The sequence below is a fragment of the Schistocerca americana genome, chromosome 3 (assembly GCF_021461395.2).
Source record: "Schistocerca americana isolate TAMUIC-IGC-003095 chromosome 3, iqSchAmer2.1, whole genome shotgun sequence".
NCBI classification, from domain to species: domain Eukaryota; kingdom Metazoa; phylum Arthropoda; class Insecta; order Orthoptera; family Acrididae; genus Schistocerca; species Schistocerca americana.
In genome coordinates, this window is record NC_060121.1 from 467,062,613 (window position 1) to 467,078,194 (window position 15,582).

The window sequence follows — 15,582 nt, forward strand, 5'->3', positions numbered from 1 at the left end:
CATGAAAAACTTGCAAAGTATGTGGATTTGAAATTCGAATTACAGCGCCTGCGGCGTACACCATGAAAGTGGTCACAGTGCTTGTCAGCACATTCTGAACAATGTCAAATCATTTTTGTAGGCGACTGAAAACCACTGACATTTATAAAATATCCAAACTACCAAAAGGACCTTTACTAGGGTCGTTTGATCACGCATGAATTGTTTGTCGTTGCATCACGCATATGCAAACGATTTGGAAGTCTCAGAATAGTGATAAAATACGAAATCCACCCTACTGAACTCATCTGCTGTATTTACTGCCATAAATTATATAACTGACGTAATTATTACAGTAACTTACTCTGATGGGCTAAATGTCATGACCACTAATTACGTGGAGATTGAATTCCACCTGGGAGCTCTTTGGATCCGCAACGCTGTAAGTGATGAAACGGATCGCAAATGGGTAAATCCATTTGAAAAAAGCCACTTTGACAAAGGGCATATTGCTGTGGACCGGTGACAAGAATCCATCACCTCGGAAACGACGAAGATGGCCGGCTCTTCGAGTGCTGTTGTCAAGAGCATCTATGCGAAATGATTGAAGGACGATGAAACCACCATAGAACGTGAATATCCGTTCTGTAAAGGATAGGCAGCCGTCTGTGTTAGATATGACGATAGAGCACGATGATGGTACGGGAACAAGTGTTTCGCAGTACAGGATTCTGCGCAATTTGTTGAACATGGCGTTCCGCAGCAAACGACTCCTAGTGTATCCATGTTGACCTGACGAGATCGACTGTTAAAGTCGCAATGGTTACCATCGAGACTGCACCGGGCAGCAATGGAATCGTACTGCTTTTCGTGGTGGCAGTATTACACTGTGGGTGACATCGCCTGGCCTTCCAGGGCTGTCGTGGCAGAAATCGAAGGTACCATAGCACTCTCGAATAACATGAAAATTTTTGAGGACCACCTGCATCTCTTCATGGTTGATGGCTTCTCCGACGGCGATGGTGATGGCATCTTCCAGAAGGATGTCTGTCTGTATCGCGAGGACAGAATCGTGCTACACTGGTTTGGGGAACATGATGGTGAACCTACCTTGATGTCTTGACCTCCAAACTTGCCTGTCTGGAACCGACAGGAATACATCTGTGACGCTACAGGGTGCTAGTTCCAAGCTGAAAAATCATCGGCCTACTATTTTCAACGAATTGCGTGATGTTGCGTAGACTTCTGCTGCTACATGCCTACGAAAAACTAACAACGACTTGCTTAATCCACGCCACGCAGAATCTCCACTGTATTGCGTTCTAGTGGTAGACTAACACGCTATTAAGCACATGGTAATAATATTTGGCCTATTAATGTACCAGTCCTATTAGCACTCTGTAAAGGGCATTTATCGTAACAATCCTGTCCATGTGAAAATTAGTACACTTCGGAAAGTCATGGTAGAATCAAATTGTCAGGTGCATAATTACACAGGGGTAGTCACTAACTATTGCCACCTAGAATAACTCCGAAAGTATGATTGTAGCTGAAAAGTTTGTTGGACAAATATATGATGACAGTTACTGTTCTCGAAAGAACAGATACTATTGATGACCTTGCAGCCTTCTCTAGAATAAATGATAATTAGTTGAAACCCTCAGCTACCGACAGGTGTTGTTGACATACCTCTATAAGGACAGGTGAAAGTGTGTGCCCCGACCGGGACTCGAACCCAGGATCTCCCGTTTACATGGCAGATGCTCTATCCATCTGAGCCACCGAGTACGCAGATCAAGAGCACGACTACAGGGACTTATTCTTTGCACGCTTCCCGTAGAGATATGTCAACAACACCTGTCGGCAGCTGAGTATTTCAACTAATTTTCATTTATTCTAGAGAAAGGTGCACGGTCATCAATAGCATCTGTTATTTCGAGAACAGTTACTGTCTTCATATATATAGTTAAAGGCTACCCAGCCATTGACCTTCGTCTGTGCGAATGCGCACAGGTTGCCCGAACTCTTACGGGAATCGCCAAAGTGTGCGCGAGTAATGAGTGGATGGGCAAATATCTATTAGGTACACTACATATGTAGAATTGTGGTCAGTTGGAAATGTGGGTCTCACGGGAAGCGTGCAAGGGCTAAGTCCCTGCAGTCGCGCTATTCATCTGTGTCCTCGGTGGCTCAGATCGATAGAGCGTCTCCCATGTAAGTAGAAGACCCCGGGTTCGATTCGAGGTCGGGGCACACATTTTCTGCTGTCCTCATAGATGGATGTCAACAACACCTGTCGGCAGCTGAGGGTTTCAGCTAACTGCTATTTATATTGCACATGTTGCATGGGACAACGGGGACCATAATACGACGTTGGTTTTTGTTGACAGGTGGGATCACGTCAGCGGTATGAAGGTCAACTTCGATTTTTTAAATGGGACGCTATAGTTTGGTACTTATTTTCTGATAGCGGCTATCGAGACGAATTCAATGATGTGTAACAGTAAGGCCTTTGAAGGTCAACGAAGGCCAAAAAGTTGGTATGAACGTCCATTTACAGAAGGTGTTCGAAGTGATGATCAGTGGTGTCAATGCAGTGCTGCAATCTTGATATCATGGATTGAGTGGTATTCCTTATCACTTCAGCACTTATCGAAGCACATGTTCTGACAATTCCCTTCTGTATATCGCGCAAATTGTAAATATTCGTCGAATACGGCGTATTCATCTAGCGTGCCATTGACGTGTAAACTCCATTCGACGGTTTCGCAATACAACGCTAATAGGACCGGTATGACTTGTATCGACGAATCAAGCTAATGTGAATGATGTATTCCTTCGAAGAACACGTCGATATGCTTCTCATTTACGGAGAATGCCAACATAATTCAGTGAGAGCTAGAGACATATGCGCTGAAAGATATCGTCAACGGACTCACCCTATACGTCGTACATTTAAATATGTGTATGATAAATTGAGAACAACTGGGTACTTAACGCATCGGTAACATATCCGAAACTAACGAGGAAACGGAAATTAGTACTCGTGCCACTGTGGTTCGAGATCCTTGTGTTAGTTCGAGTCAGCGAGACAGCGGAAGAAAGAACCATGGGTTTGGTATATAAGAAATAAGAGAGGTAGGTGTGAGTGAATGTAGGAGAACTGAGAGAATGCTGAAAGAACTACGGGTTCCTTGTTGTACAGGAAAAGAAACATTCCATCACTTTGGGAAGCCGGGAAGCAACGCAAGAAAATAATCGCATAATGTTGATTTGAGAATAGTTTCCACAGAGTTGTGGCAAGAATAGAGAAGAAAATGGGGAACTCAGCTTACGGTGGGAAATACGCAGGTGAAGCAAAGACGTTGGATGTATAAAATACGTAGATGACATCAAATTATGATAATAGGTATTTTATATACGGGCGGTGATACTACGGAGCACACTGGCTGAGAAAGCCGTGAAAGTATTTAGACATGCGAACAGCACCTCATTTTTGCTCTTGAATCCACTCTAACCTGATCACGTACTGTTTGTTAAGCACGTATTTGACATAATGGCATAAAAATACAACCTTGCGTCTAAAAATAATCTTGCGGTCTTGAATCCTTTTATTGCATAGTGTGATATGCGAAACAAACCGTCTAACGTCATATTGTATCATATTCTCTCGTAACAAACTCTTATTCTACACCACTTCGAACAATATGATTTGCTTAATACACACATCAAAAAAAGTTTTTTATCACCCCAGTTCCTAGAACTCATGAAGATAGAGGTTGACTGTTGATATTGTATCACAGACACAGCCCCTATAACTGTTCAGAGATGTCACTAAACCCGCCCAAAGATGTAAACAACCATGCATCAACAGAGCCTGTTAGACGGAGGGGTCCGACAGCCGATCAGTTCCAGGCATTCCTCCAGGAAGGAGGTACACGGCTTGTGTTGTCTTAAGTTCAACCTAGCCTAGACACACTGTTCAACGAGTGCAGCAAGGTGGAGTTTCCCTGCTGTTTTTGGGTGGCATTATGTGGGGCCGACGTACACCGCTGGTCATGGAAGGCGGCGTAACGGCTGTACGATACGTGAATGCCATCCTCCGACCGATAGTGCAACCATATCGGCAGCATATTGGCGAGGCATTCGTCTTCATGGACGACAATTCGCACCCCCATTGTGCACATATTGTGAATGACTTCCTTCAGGATAACGACATCGCTCAACTAGTTCTCCAGACATAAACCCTATCGAACAATCCTGGGATAGATTTAAAGGGGCTGTTTAAAGACGACGTGACCCACCAACCACTCTGAGGGATCTACGCCGAATCGCAGTTGAGGAGTGGGACAATATGGACCAACAGTGCTTTGATGAACTGGTAACTGGTTTATAGTTTCCACGGGAATACAGACATGCATCATCGCAAGAGGAAGTACTACTGGGTATTAGAGGTAGCGCTGTTTACAGCAATCTGAACCACGACCTCTTAATGTCTCGCTGTATGGTGGTACAACTTGCAATGTGTGGTTTTCATTAGCAATAAAGAGGGCGGAAATCATGTTTACGTTGATCTCTGTTTCAATTTTTTGTACAGGTTCCGGAACTCTGGGATCCGTATGATGCAATATTTTTTTAAAATTTGTGTATGTAGTTATTTTTGTTAATCATTAATCTAGTAATATGGAATAGAAATTTATTTCGAGTTCCTTTATCGTTCATTACTTCTAAACAAATGCATACCAGATTAAACCACACTTTTAACTTGAACTTCATACTACTTTTTTTTTAAGTTTTGCAACATTTACAGGCTCGTTTTCCTATTGTACGAATGTTATCACAAATTTTTCTGAACGTTCCACTATTTCCTGAGGACACCGGAGACATGTAAAAAAATGTTATTTTATAGCTTCGAGACAAGTAAACTTAAGGTCTTTTAAGTGTAGGGTAAGAAAGAAAAGAACCGTTCCTTATCGTATGAAAAGACACATTCCACCACTCATAATACAGTCACGAATAGAGGAACGGTCATTCTGTGATTTATTAAAACTGAAAAAGATATAAAAATCTTTTAATTCCTAAAGGGCATTTATATAAAACAAAATTATGTGACTAGTTAGTTTCGACTGTAAATAACAACCATCTTCGTATCTGTAAACAAGCAAACAAAATGACTAGTTCCAATACCTGACTTAGAAACACCTCTTAACAAAATAAATATACAAGAGGAAAATATTTGAACAGCTTCAAAATCCTAAGGTATATTGTATTTCGCCGGTAAAAAATTGCATGACATGGTAAAAGAAACTATCATATCTAAAAATGAACCTTCATCACATTCACACCTCGAATAAAAATTTTTCTTGCTAAGTTACGTGTTTTTGTGCGGATCTGCAGTTGTACAGCCTTCGTAGTCACCGTTCAAAACAATTTATCTTACACATGTTGCTTCCTACACCAAAGGATCTCACAGCAGGATTGCTAATGGTATTTCCATTGCGTGTTCAACTCACATATTGCATAAGCGCGTTAGGTTACATTAAAAGCGAAAAAATTTTTTGTAGCTCAATACTGTAACGTCGACTGAATTATAGGTTCATTTTTACATATGATAGGTTTCCCCTATGATGTCTTGTCATTTCTTGACAGAGATTCTTTGTACCCATTCAAACGTTTTTATCTTTTACTTTGTGAAGAGGTTTCTCTAAGGCCATTTCTCGTTTTATTTCGTTCTATACAGGGTGTTACAAAAAGGTACAGCCAAACTTTCAGGAAACATTCCTCACACACAAAGAAAGAAAATATGTTATGTGGACATGTGTCCGGAAACGCTTAAACGCTTACTTTCCATGTTAGAGCTAATTTTATTACTTCTCTTCAAATCACAGTAATCATGGAATGGAAACACAAAGGAACAGAACGTACCAGCGTGACTTCAAACACTTTGTTACAGGAAAGGTTCAAAATGTCCTCCGTTCGAGAGGATGCATGCATCCACCCTCCGTCGCATGGAATCCCTGATGCGCTGATGCAGCCCTGGAGAATGGCGTATTGTATCACAGCCGTCCACAATACGAACACGAAGAGTCTCTACATTTGGTACCAGGGTTGCGTAGACAAGAGCTTTCAAATGCCCCATAAATGAAAGTCAAGAGGGTTGAAGTCAGGAGAGCGTGGAGGCCATGGAATTGGTCCGTCTCTACCAATCCATCGGTCACCGAATCTGTTGTTGAGAAGCGTACGAACACTTCGACTGAAATGTGCAGGAGCTCCATCGTGCATGAACCACATGTTGTGTCGTACTTGTAAAGGCACATGTTCTAGCAGCACAGGTAGAGTATTCCGTATGAAATCATGATAACGTGCTCCATTGAGCGTAGGTGGAAGAACATGGGGCCCAATCAAGACATCACCAACAATGCCTGCCCAAACGTTCACAGAAGATTTGTGTTGATGACGTGACTGCACAATTGCGTGCGGATTCTCGTCAGCCCACACATGTTGATTGTGAAAATTTACAATTTGATCACGTTGGAATGAAGCCTCATCCGTAAAGAGAACATTTGCACTGAAATGACTATTGACACATTGTTGGATGAACCATTCGCAGAAGTGTACCCATGGAAGCCAATCAGCTGCTGATAGTGCCTGCACACGCTGTACATGGTACGGAAACAACTGGTTCTCCCGTAGCACTCTCCATACAGTGACGTGGTCAAGTTACCTTGTACAGCAGCAACTTCTCTGACGCTGGCATTAGGGTTATCGGCAACTGCACGAAGAATTGCCTCGTCCATTGCAGGTGTCCTCGTCGTTCTAGGTCTTCCCCAGTCGCGAGTCATAGGCTGGAATGTTCCGTGCTGCCTAAGACGTCGATCAATTGCTTCGAACGTCTTCCTTTCGGGACACCTTCGTTCTGGAAATCTGTCTCGATACAAACGTACCGCGCCACGGCTATTGCCCCGTGTTAATCCATACTTCAAATGGGCATCTGCCAAATCCGCATTTGTAAACATTGCACTGACTGCAAAACCACGTTCGTGATGAACACTAACCTGTTGATGCTACGTACTGATGTGCTTGATGCTAGTACTGTAGAGCAATGAGTCGCATGTCAACACAAGCACCGAAGTCAACATTACCTTCCTTCAATTGGGCCAACTGGCGGTGAATCGAGGAAGTACAGTATATACTGACGAAACTAAAATGAGCTCTAACATGGAAAGCAAGCGTTTCCGGACACATGTCCACATAACATCTTTTCTTTGTTTGTGTGTGAGGAATGTTTGCTGAAAGTTTGTCCGTACCTTTTTGTAACACCCTGTATATAATAAACTCATAATATGGTCACACTACTTCCACTTTCACTCGGACTGTCCATGTAGCTGTCTTAGTAACGCAAGAAAATATCTTTTGTACCATCACGTCTCCTCGTTCTACATTTCCATCTCTTTTTCCGTTCATAATGTTTTTGTGTAATAAATTACCTCTATTCTGAATCCTGTGGTAAGAAAAATGAGCGATATACAAGACATAAATAGAACATAGTCCTGCGCACAACAGCTCTGGCGATATTACACGGGTGGTGGTATTTCACGTGGCTTCCGGCATCCTCTTGGTCTCTCATTTGTTCTGCTCCTCGATGACCTCTGTTTAAATACCGCGTCGGGGTTCAAAGGCGCGACGCCTGTTGACCGTCGCAGCTATTTGCCGCAACTCCGTCTGGTCGTGTGGGAAGCCTGCCTTCCAGGCGGCAGCGCTTTACGTGCCCACGTAGTGGCTGCCAGCAATGACTAAAGCGGAACGGCTACCTCTACATCCGTTGCTAACACAGGACGCCGTTGATAATGTCAGAGCTCATGACGTCAAAATTCCTTGTGAGGTTTACGAAGTTCCAGCATGCTGGCGTAGCTTAGATCAGCCGCTTCTGTTAATGAGTAGAACGAGAAACCAGTCCAAGCTGCAAATTTTTACTTTTTATTCATTCTATGAAATGTTTCACAACGAGATCCATTTTCAAAGCATCACAACATAGTCGAAAATGGCATTTCCGAAGATGTCAAAAATGTGCAATGAACATTTACAGTGCCGACAGGTAACTCAAATGACAATCGTACCCAGAAAAGTGAATTATGAGATCGCGATCCTCTATGTTTATATGAGTCAATGCTCCACGTGACCTCTGTCTTCTTAGCAATGCGTTTTCTAAATAATATCACTTCAACAGTAATGAGAAGCCAGTTTCAAAACCACCCTGTCATTCTGAACTCAGCATGTAGTTGTATGAAAATAACATGCTAGTAAAATGTCACTTTAGAAGACCTATGCGGGGTGTTTCAAAATTACTTTTAGAGACTTTGGGGACAGCTGCCTTACGCAAAAGAAGAAAATAAATTCATATAAACGTACGTCCGAAAAGCTTTCGAGTTGTTAATAAAAGTTGACACTCAATACATCCCAGCAGCATCACCTGTCTATACAACTGTTTGGCTCGTTGTATCGTATATGGCGCTGTACTGCCGCCAGAGACGTTTACAATCGCTATTCGCCTTTCTTCATCGTGTCAATTGCGTGCGTGTACTACAGGTAGTGAGTTCACTGTAAGTGCTCCATTCAGACATGACAAAATATTACGTTCGTGAACCGGCAGACATTAGTTTTATGATTCAGATAAGAAGAAACATGTGGTTAATGCATAATGGAGCTCCAGCACATTTCAGTCTCACTGTTTGGTATACTATAGCTTGTATTCTACAATGACAGACTGATCGGAAGAGGGGGACCAGTTTCGTGACTTGCACGTTTCCTCGACGTCAGTCCTTTGGATTTTGTATTAGTGCAGTAGACCACTCGGATGAGGAACCTCCTCATCGAAGCACCTTGGTAGTCTGCTAAACCATTGTAAACCGTCAGAAAGTATTTGAAAGGATGCGACAGTCCGTGATTCGACGAGTATATGCACATTTAGAAACAATAGGGGACATTTCGAACATTTAGAGTGGGTTTATGTGTTGATGAGCTCCAGTCACCTAAATTGTAAAGGATTTTTCGGACATATGTTTATATGTGTAAGGAACCTGTAGCCAAAGTTTATAAAAGTGATGTACTTGGTTGTAAGAAGTATCGCTATGAACATTAGCGATAAATACAAACCGCACACACACACACCTATCATGCTAATAATTTCCCATAAATAAGACAAATTGTGGCGTCTCATCAAAGGTAACGGAGTGTTCTGCACAGAAAGAAAGGACCTCACATTTTGATTCTCAGTGTGACAGCTGCAATTGCCTATGTTTACCGTTACACAACATTTTATTTCCGAGCAGGTCACACGCAAACCCTGTAAATACGGGCTGTAGCAAAATTCCGCAGACAAAACTGCGGAGGTTTTCGGCGATGTACTCTAGATATTTTAGTATATGTGTCCCGTGATCTCCTGTAGCCTTTTACATACTAACGGTGTGATTATTATTTACTGGGTTTATTACAACATTTACAAGTGTTTCTGTGAAAACACCTTAAAAATTGAAAAAAGCATATAATACGTATTCGCACAAAACACAGGGTAATGCAGCAAGCACCACTTTTCATTGATTTTGGCACCAAAATCTTTGGTCATTTGCCACATAGTATTAAAAGTCTGACAGATAGCCAACCAACATTTAAAAACAAATTAAAAGAATTTCTGAATGACAACTTCTTCTACTCAGTAGATGAATTTTTAGATATTCCACGTAGTAACTGTAAAAAAAATAAACTTAATTATATTGTGTAAAGGAAACTTACGTTAAACTGACACACTCTACATCATTACGAAAAGTCGTATTCATGGTCTATGGAACAAGCATTAATGTAATGTAAAAAGATGCAAAGGTAATGTAACGTGATTTTCTTCGCTGTGAGATCGCACTTGGGCATACTGATGTGAAAGGTCTTAGAGATTTTTAAATAAGCGAAACTCTGTTAACACTCTACACCTTCATTGTCAGTGTTTAAATTTTTATTTCTTAATCCTGGCGAACAACACTTTTCTCCCAACAAGAGACCAATTTGTTGATGCCGTCACTGTAGAATGTTTGACTTTATTTGACGGAGCCACAACTTCATATCTGCTTACACCGCTCCATCAATATCAAAATGATATTCTCGAAGGCGTTGTTTAAGTTTTGAAAACAAATTAAAATCGGATGGGGTCTAGTTTCGACTGTATGGAGCATGGTCGATGACAGTCAATCCAAGGCGTCGAATTGTTCTAGATGTCGCAGCGCTCGTGTGTGGTCCGACACTTCCATGCTGAAAAAAGAGTTCTTCGTGTGTGGGCGAACTCTTTCTGCGCTAGAAACTCGATAACACCAAGCTGTTTTTCACGTACCGACATAGTTACGTTACACAAGCCATTTTACATGCTACAGTTCGGAGTCCTCTATCGGCAGAGGGTTGCAACTTGCATCAGCGAGGCAGGAAAGTCGACCGAGCAATATGCACGACATGCAAAACCTCAAGCAATTTTGAGGACAGAATAAATGATCTGGAGGCATTACTTTTCCGCACGCCCTGCAGTTACGTCGCTCTTCTATGCCCCACAGTAAGCCCATCAGTAACACTATCCGTGTCAGTGTCACTGTACAGCTAACACTCCAGGAGAAACTAACCTGAGACATAAACGGGCAGTTCTGAATATAAGCGACCGCGAATCAATGGAACAAGTTTGTCCAAATATGTCACACAGCGCATACCGTCACCATATGGACATTTTCATTGCAGTACTGATAGAAAGTTAAATGGTGGAAGAAATCAAAGAGAACACTATCACTCTGTAACGAGCAACCTCACACCTTATACCAAAATAGTTCGAAAATATTCGTGAACATCATTCGAAATTTTGACAATGGAATACGTTTTCAAAAAATGGCTCTGAGCACTATGGGACTTAACTTCTGTGGTCATCAGTCCCCTAGAACTTAGAACTACTTAAACCTAACTAACCTAAGGACATCACACACATCCATGCCCGAGGCCGGATTCGAACCTGCGACCGTAGCAGTCGCGCGGCTCCGGACTGAGCGCCTTAACCGACCACCACGGGCGGCGGAATACGTGTTCACCCTGCATAATGCTCAAAACGGAATTAAATATGTAAGCATGTTACTTGTATCACCTTCATGGCTTTCAGTGTGACTGTCTCTTAAGCATACGAGAAACAGACAACATGAATAGTGTCCTATCGTATATTGTACCCTTTGTACACTCCGCACATCACTACACCTATAATATGCAGCTTACTATACACGATTTCCATCTTAACGTTTGAATCACATTCATTATACAGAAGTCTTATTGTACAATGCTGAACACGTTCTTTTGGAGTTATTACAAGAAAAGGTTTCACAATATTATCCTTTTAGTGCACACACATAAGATCGACTACTAGCACACTGTACTAAGATTTCGTAGAATCCTATCTGTAGAAACTATTCTGATCTGAATTTTATTTCTTTTTATCTTACGTGGATGCATGTGGGAAAACGAATCCATTTAGTATATTGTTGCCTGAAACCTGGAAAGATCACCTTGCTTTCCATTTGATTTTATTAACTACAAAAACGCTGCATAATAAAAGGTTCCGTTACATAATAGATGCTTCATGAACAACGCTTGCATACAGATGTACTTTTATTTCCGTAATACAGCTCTCTCTCTCTCTCTCTCTCTCTCCCTGAGAAGTTAAGTGGACCTTAAATGCTATACATGAGTTTAATCAAATCTAGTTGCTTCCGAATTTAGTAATGCAATTAACTTTTTCCAGCCAAATTCATCAACCTACACAGAAAGAAAACCTATAGACTTTGAATTACTATTCTTGGTAACCTTATTCTCAAAATTCCATTCCTCACAACGGCACTGAAAACCAGATTTTTCTATGTGTATCAGTTAATCAGTTTAAACGTGGATTAAGTATAATGTGAACATTAATACAACGTACTCCTAAAATTCCACTACGTAGCTATATTCACGGAAGAAATTTTATTTTTTATTTGTAGTACGGTGGATATGTCCGTGATAACAGCGATTTATTGCGAATTTAGTTCACTGAACACGAAATTAACTGACACATTGAAGATACTATCACACGATGCACCCAAGGTTGGTACTGATATGTTGTGCACACGAGCCATTCGCAGTTACTTATATCGATGAATATATGTCGCTGCAAATGACAAATACGCTTTTTCAAGTGGAATGTGTCGAGAGAGCATGCATTTTGTATACATCTGAAGTTTCCAGACACATCTCTTCCCACCCACTTTCGTGCACTTGTGAGACAGTCGCCGTCGCTTGTATGTTTATTTTCGATGTACTGCGAATGGTGGTGTGTAATTCCACAACGCACGCTCCAATACTGCATTGTTATGAGGTCCTCGTTCGCAGCCCCTGCTGCTGCCGCCATCCATTAGTTTAATACTGTTATTGAAACCCGGTTTGTGGATTGCGGTACCGTCACGTGATTTAATTGTTCGACAATGCCAATTATCGGCGAACATGGAAACGAGCGAGCTATTTATCGCGATGACCTGTAACGAACGCTGAGCACGTTGCTCCGGGTTAAGTTTGTTCCACCGTCAACGTTTTTTGGCTGTTCGTGCGAATCGGATACACTTCGCGCAGTATATGCTCCACAATTGCTGTTACGATCCATGACGTGGAAATCGCATATTGCCAGAATTACATTGTAATTCACGATTTTAAAGAGCACCATTAAAAGCATCCCTTCTAGGACAACGAAGAGAGATTGGGAGGCGTTTCACAATATCTAACTTGTCAATGCACTCGTAAAAAGTTTCCAAAATTTGGAAAAACTTTTTCTTGTGTCATTTACGTGACTTACATCAACATATGTAGGGGAACTCGGGGCGTAACGGGATACTTAATGTTTAACAATTTCTATAAAATAAGGGAACACAAGTAAACAGTTCTTAAAGTGATAAAAAACACGTTGTAGTGTTACCTAATGTACCTTATTTTAAAATCAATTAAAACAATACATTTTGCATTTTTTACAATTTCTCAAAGAAAGCCTTGCATATTTCCCATCCCGCCCCACCCACTGGGCAGAATTGGATAAGGGTATTTTTTGTTAAATTATTGCATAAACGTTGAATTTGAATTACGAATATCGTATTAAACTATGACAAAATGTTGTATAACAGGAAATTCAGGCTAAGGAATGTCTAATTTAAACAATTAAAAAGTCATTCTTCAAAGTAAAAAAATATTTTAATGTCATTCTGAAAAATGTACAATGCTTAAAAACCACCAAACCACTAACTACTAGCCCTTTCGACAATAGTCACAAATCAGTATTTGCTCTTCATCTTCACTGTCTATGCCAGCACATGAATTGTGTGCGCACTTTGGCATGCGACCCAGCCCTCATTAGAAACGGAGTACAAGTCTCCACAGTAGAGACACTCAGCATCCTCTCTCTCTCTGATTCTCTCTTTTCCATCATCTTCTTCGTTTTATTTTTCTTAAGGTCTTTGATGTCTTCTGTTTTGGTTTTTTTGGGTGTACAGTTTGATATTTTTGCCTTAAGTAGCATTGCACCTGACGTTTATGTCCTGACATTGTTTATATTTGTGCACCCTCCTCCATTCTGTAGGCCTACTTTACGTGCGACGGCATTCTGCAGTTCCTTCTTATAAGGAGAATCTGTTAATACGGCGGTTTTTCCTCTTCGTCTTGTAGTCCGCCGAGTATTTTGACAGATTAGTGGGATTGGAATGACAGCCTCGGGAGATATCTGGATAGCTGAGTTGTTCGGCGAACATAGCTGGTTGGGAGAGTCTGGCATCCACGAACATCCACGCTGGGACACAATCCCATTCTGCCACGTCCCGTTCCGCCCCAAGAGCACTTTTGAGGTTAACAACTTTTATGGAGTGTAATAACTGACGTATTTAAACGCATTAAATATCTAAAGTATAACAAATGCCATGCACTTTAAGGGAATCTGTCATTTTATGGTATACAATTAACAATTAACAGCTTACCTGGCGTTGAAATTCACAAAACGTTAGAACAACGCAAGCGGTAACGTTACGGACAACAATTCACGTAGATCTCGCACTTCAAACTACATCAGAATGGCTGCCATCGCTTCCCTTCCATTCGGAGAAATAGTTACATGCCCATACAACAGGTTGTAACACAGTCCAGTCTAGAAAAGAGCAATTTCCCATTGTGCCCCGCTATACCGTTCTGCCCCGAGTTCCCCTAAGCCGCTCGACAGATTCGATTGAAAGAAAAATAAAAGACCTTAGGTAAGTATGCCTGTAAGGAGTCGGTTTCAATCCAGAATGTGAAAGACGAACATGATAAATGATTAGACAAGCATTGTTACAACCCAGTAAGGAAAGCTGAGCATATCCCTAGTTCATGAGATAAAACGAAAATTATGTCTGCAAATGGACAACCCTTGTACTGGGCATCCACCTTCAGAGGTTATTTTGGAAAATGACGAAAGGTAGGAGTAAAAAACTGAATGGATTGATTTAGGTTGATTTATGGAAACAATGCACAAATAGGGACAACATGGTATGACCTTAATTTGAACTGTCCTTCTACTGGGTCTTGACCACGACACAGTCACTCAGTTGCCTAAGAAAAAAAAGTTAATTTTCTAATGTTAATTTTTTAATTTAATTGTGGGTGTACTAACAAACTATGGATTTATTTGTTTGTGTTATTTATTTGGTCCAAGTAATTACAATCGGCTGCATTTACAATCACATTTCAAGTGTTTAAAATTAATTTTATTATTCTTGGAAGTGTGTTCCCTCTATGCAACTAACTGAAGGCAGTTTGTTTATTGCCATATTCGTTTCGCTTTATCATACACACACAGCAACAGTTGGCAACACTACACACCGAAAACAGAACACAAAATATAAAATATAAGTGATGTATGCGACGTGTTGAATCAAATATGGGTGAAAGAACGCCGGAAATCTCCCGACTGGAGCATGAATACTAATCAACACATCTCTAGGACCACACATACGAGCTAACAGCGCTGGAAATCTTAAGTAACACCGAATGATTGTTTCACATCAAGAAATGTTTACCACAAAAGTTGATTCTAACCTAAAGAAAAGAGAAAAACACGACAAATTGTGACATTATAACATATGGTACTACCGCACAATACGTTTACTCTATGTATAAAAAGAAACATGTGTTACAGGCCACTGACGATGCTTCACAAATAAAAAGAATCGAAACGCGTATGGCAATAAACAAACTACCTTCAATTAGTTGCACGGACGGAACATACCTTCACGAATTTTGAAACGGGGAGAATGAATTTTTGAAGGCAACTTTAATCGGAATACCTCTACTGACTGACACAATAAGCTAAAAATAAAATAAAAACTGTAGAACGTATAATTAAAAAACGAGTTTCAATAATATCACAATAGATAAATTGTTAGACCAATTGGTTCACTGATTTTTTCAACATACACATCTCAAAAAAAGTTTTGCATCACCCCAGTTCCCAGAACTCCTGAAGATAGACGTTGACTGTGGGTATTGTATTAC

General features: G+C 40.9%; 1 protein-coding gene across 1 annotated transcript in view; it reads right to left on the reverse strand.

The window, feature by feature from the left end:
- LOC124606781 (allatotropins-like) overlaps positions 1-15,582 on the reverse strand; it is a 360,366-nt gene that overhangs the window by 231,310 nt on the left and 113,474 nt on the right. The window lies entirely within an intron of this gene.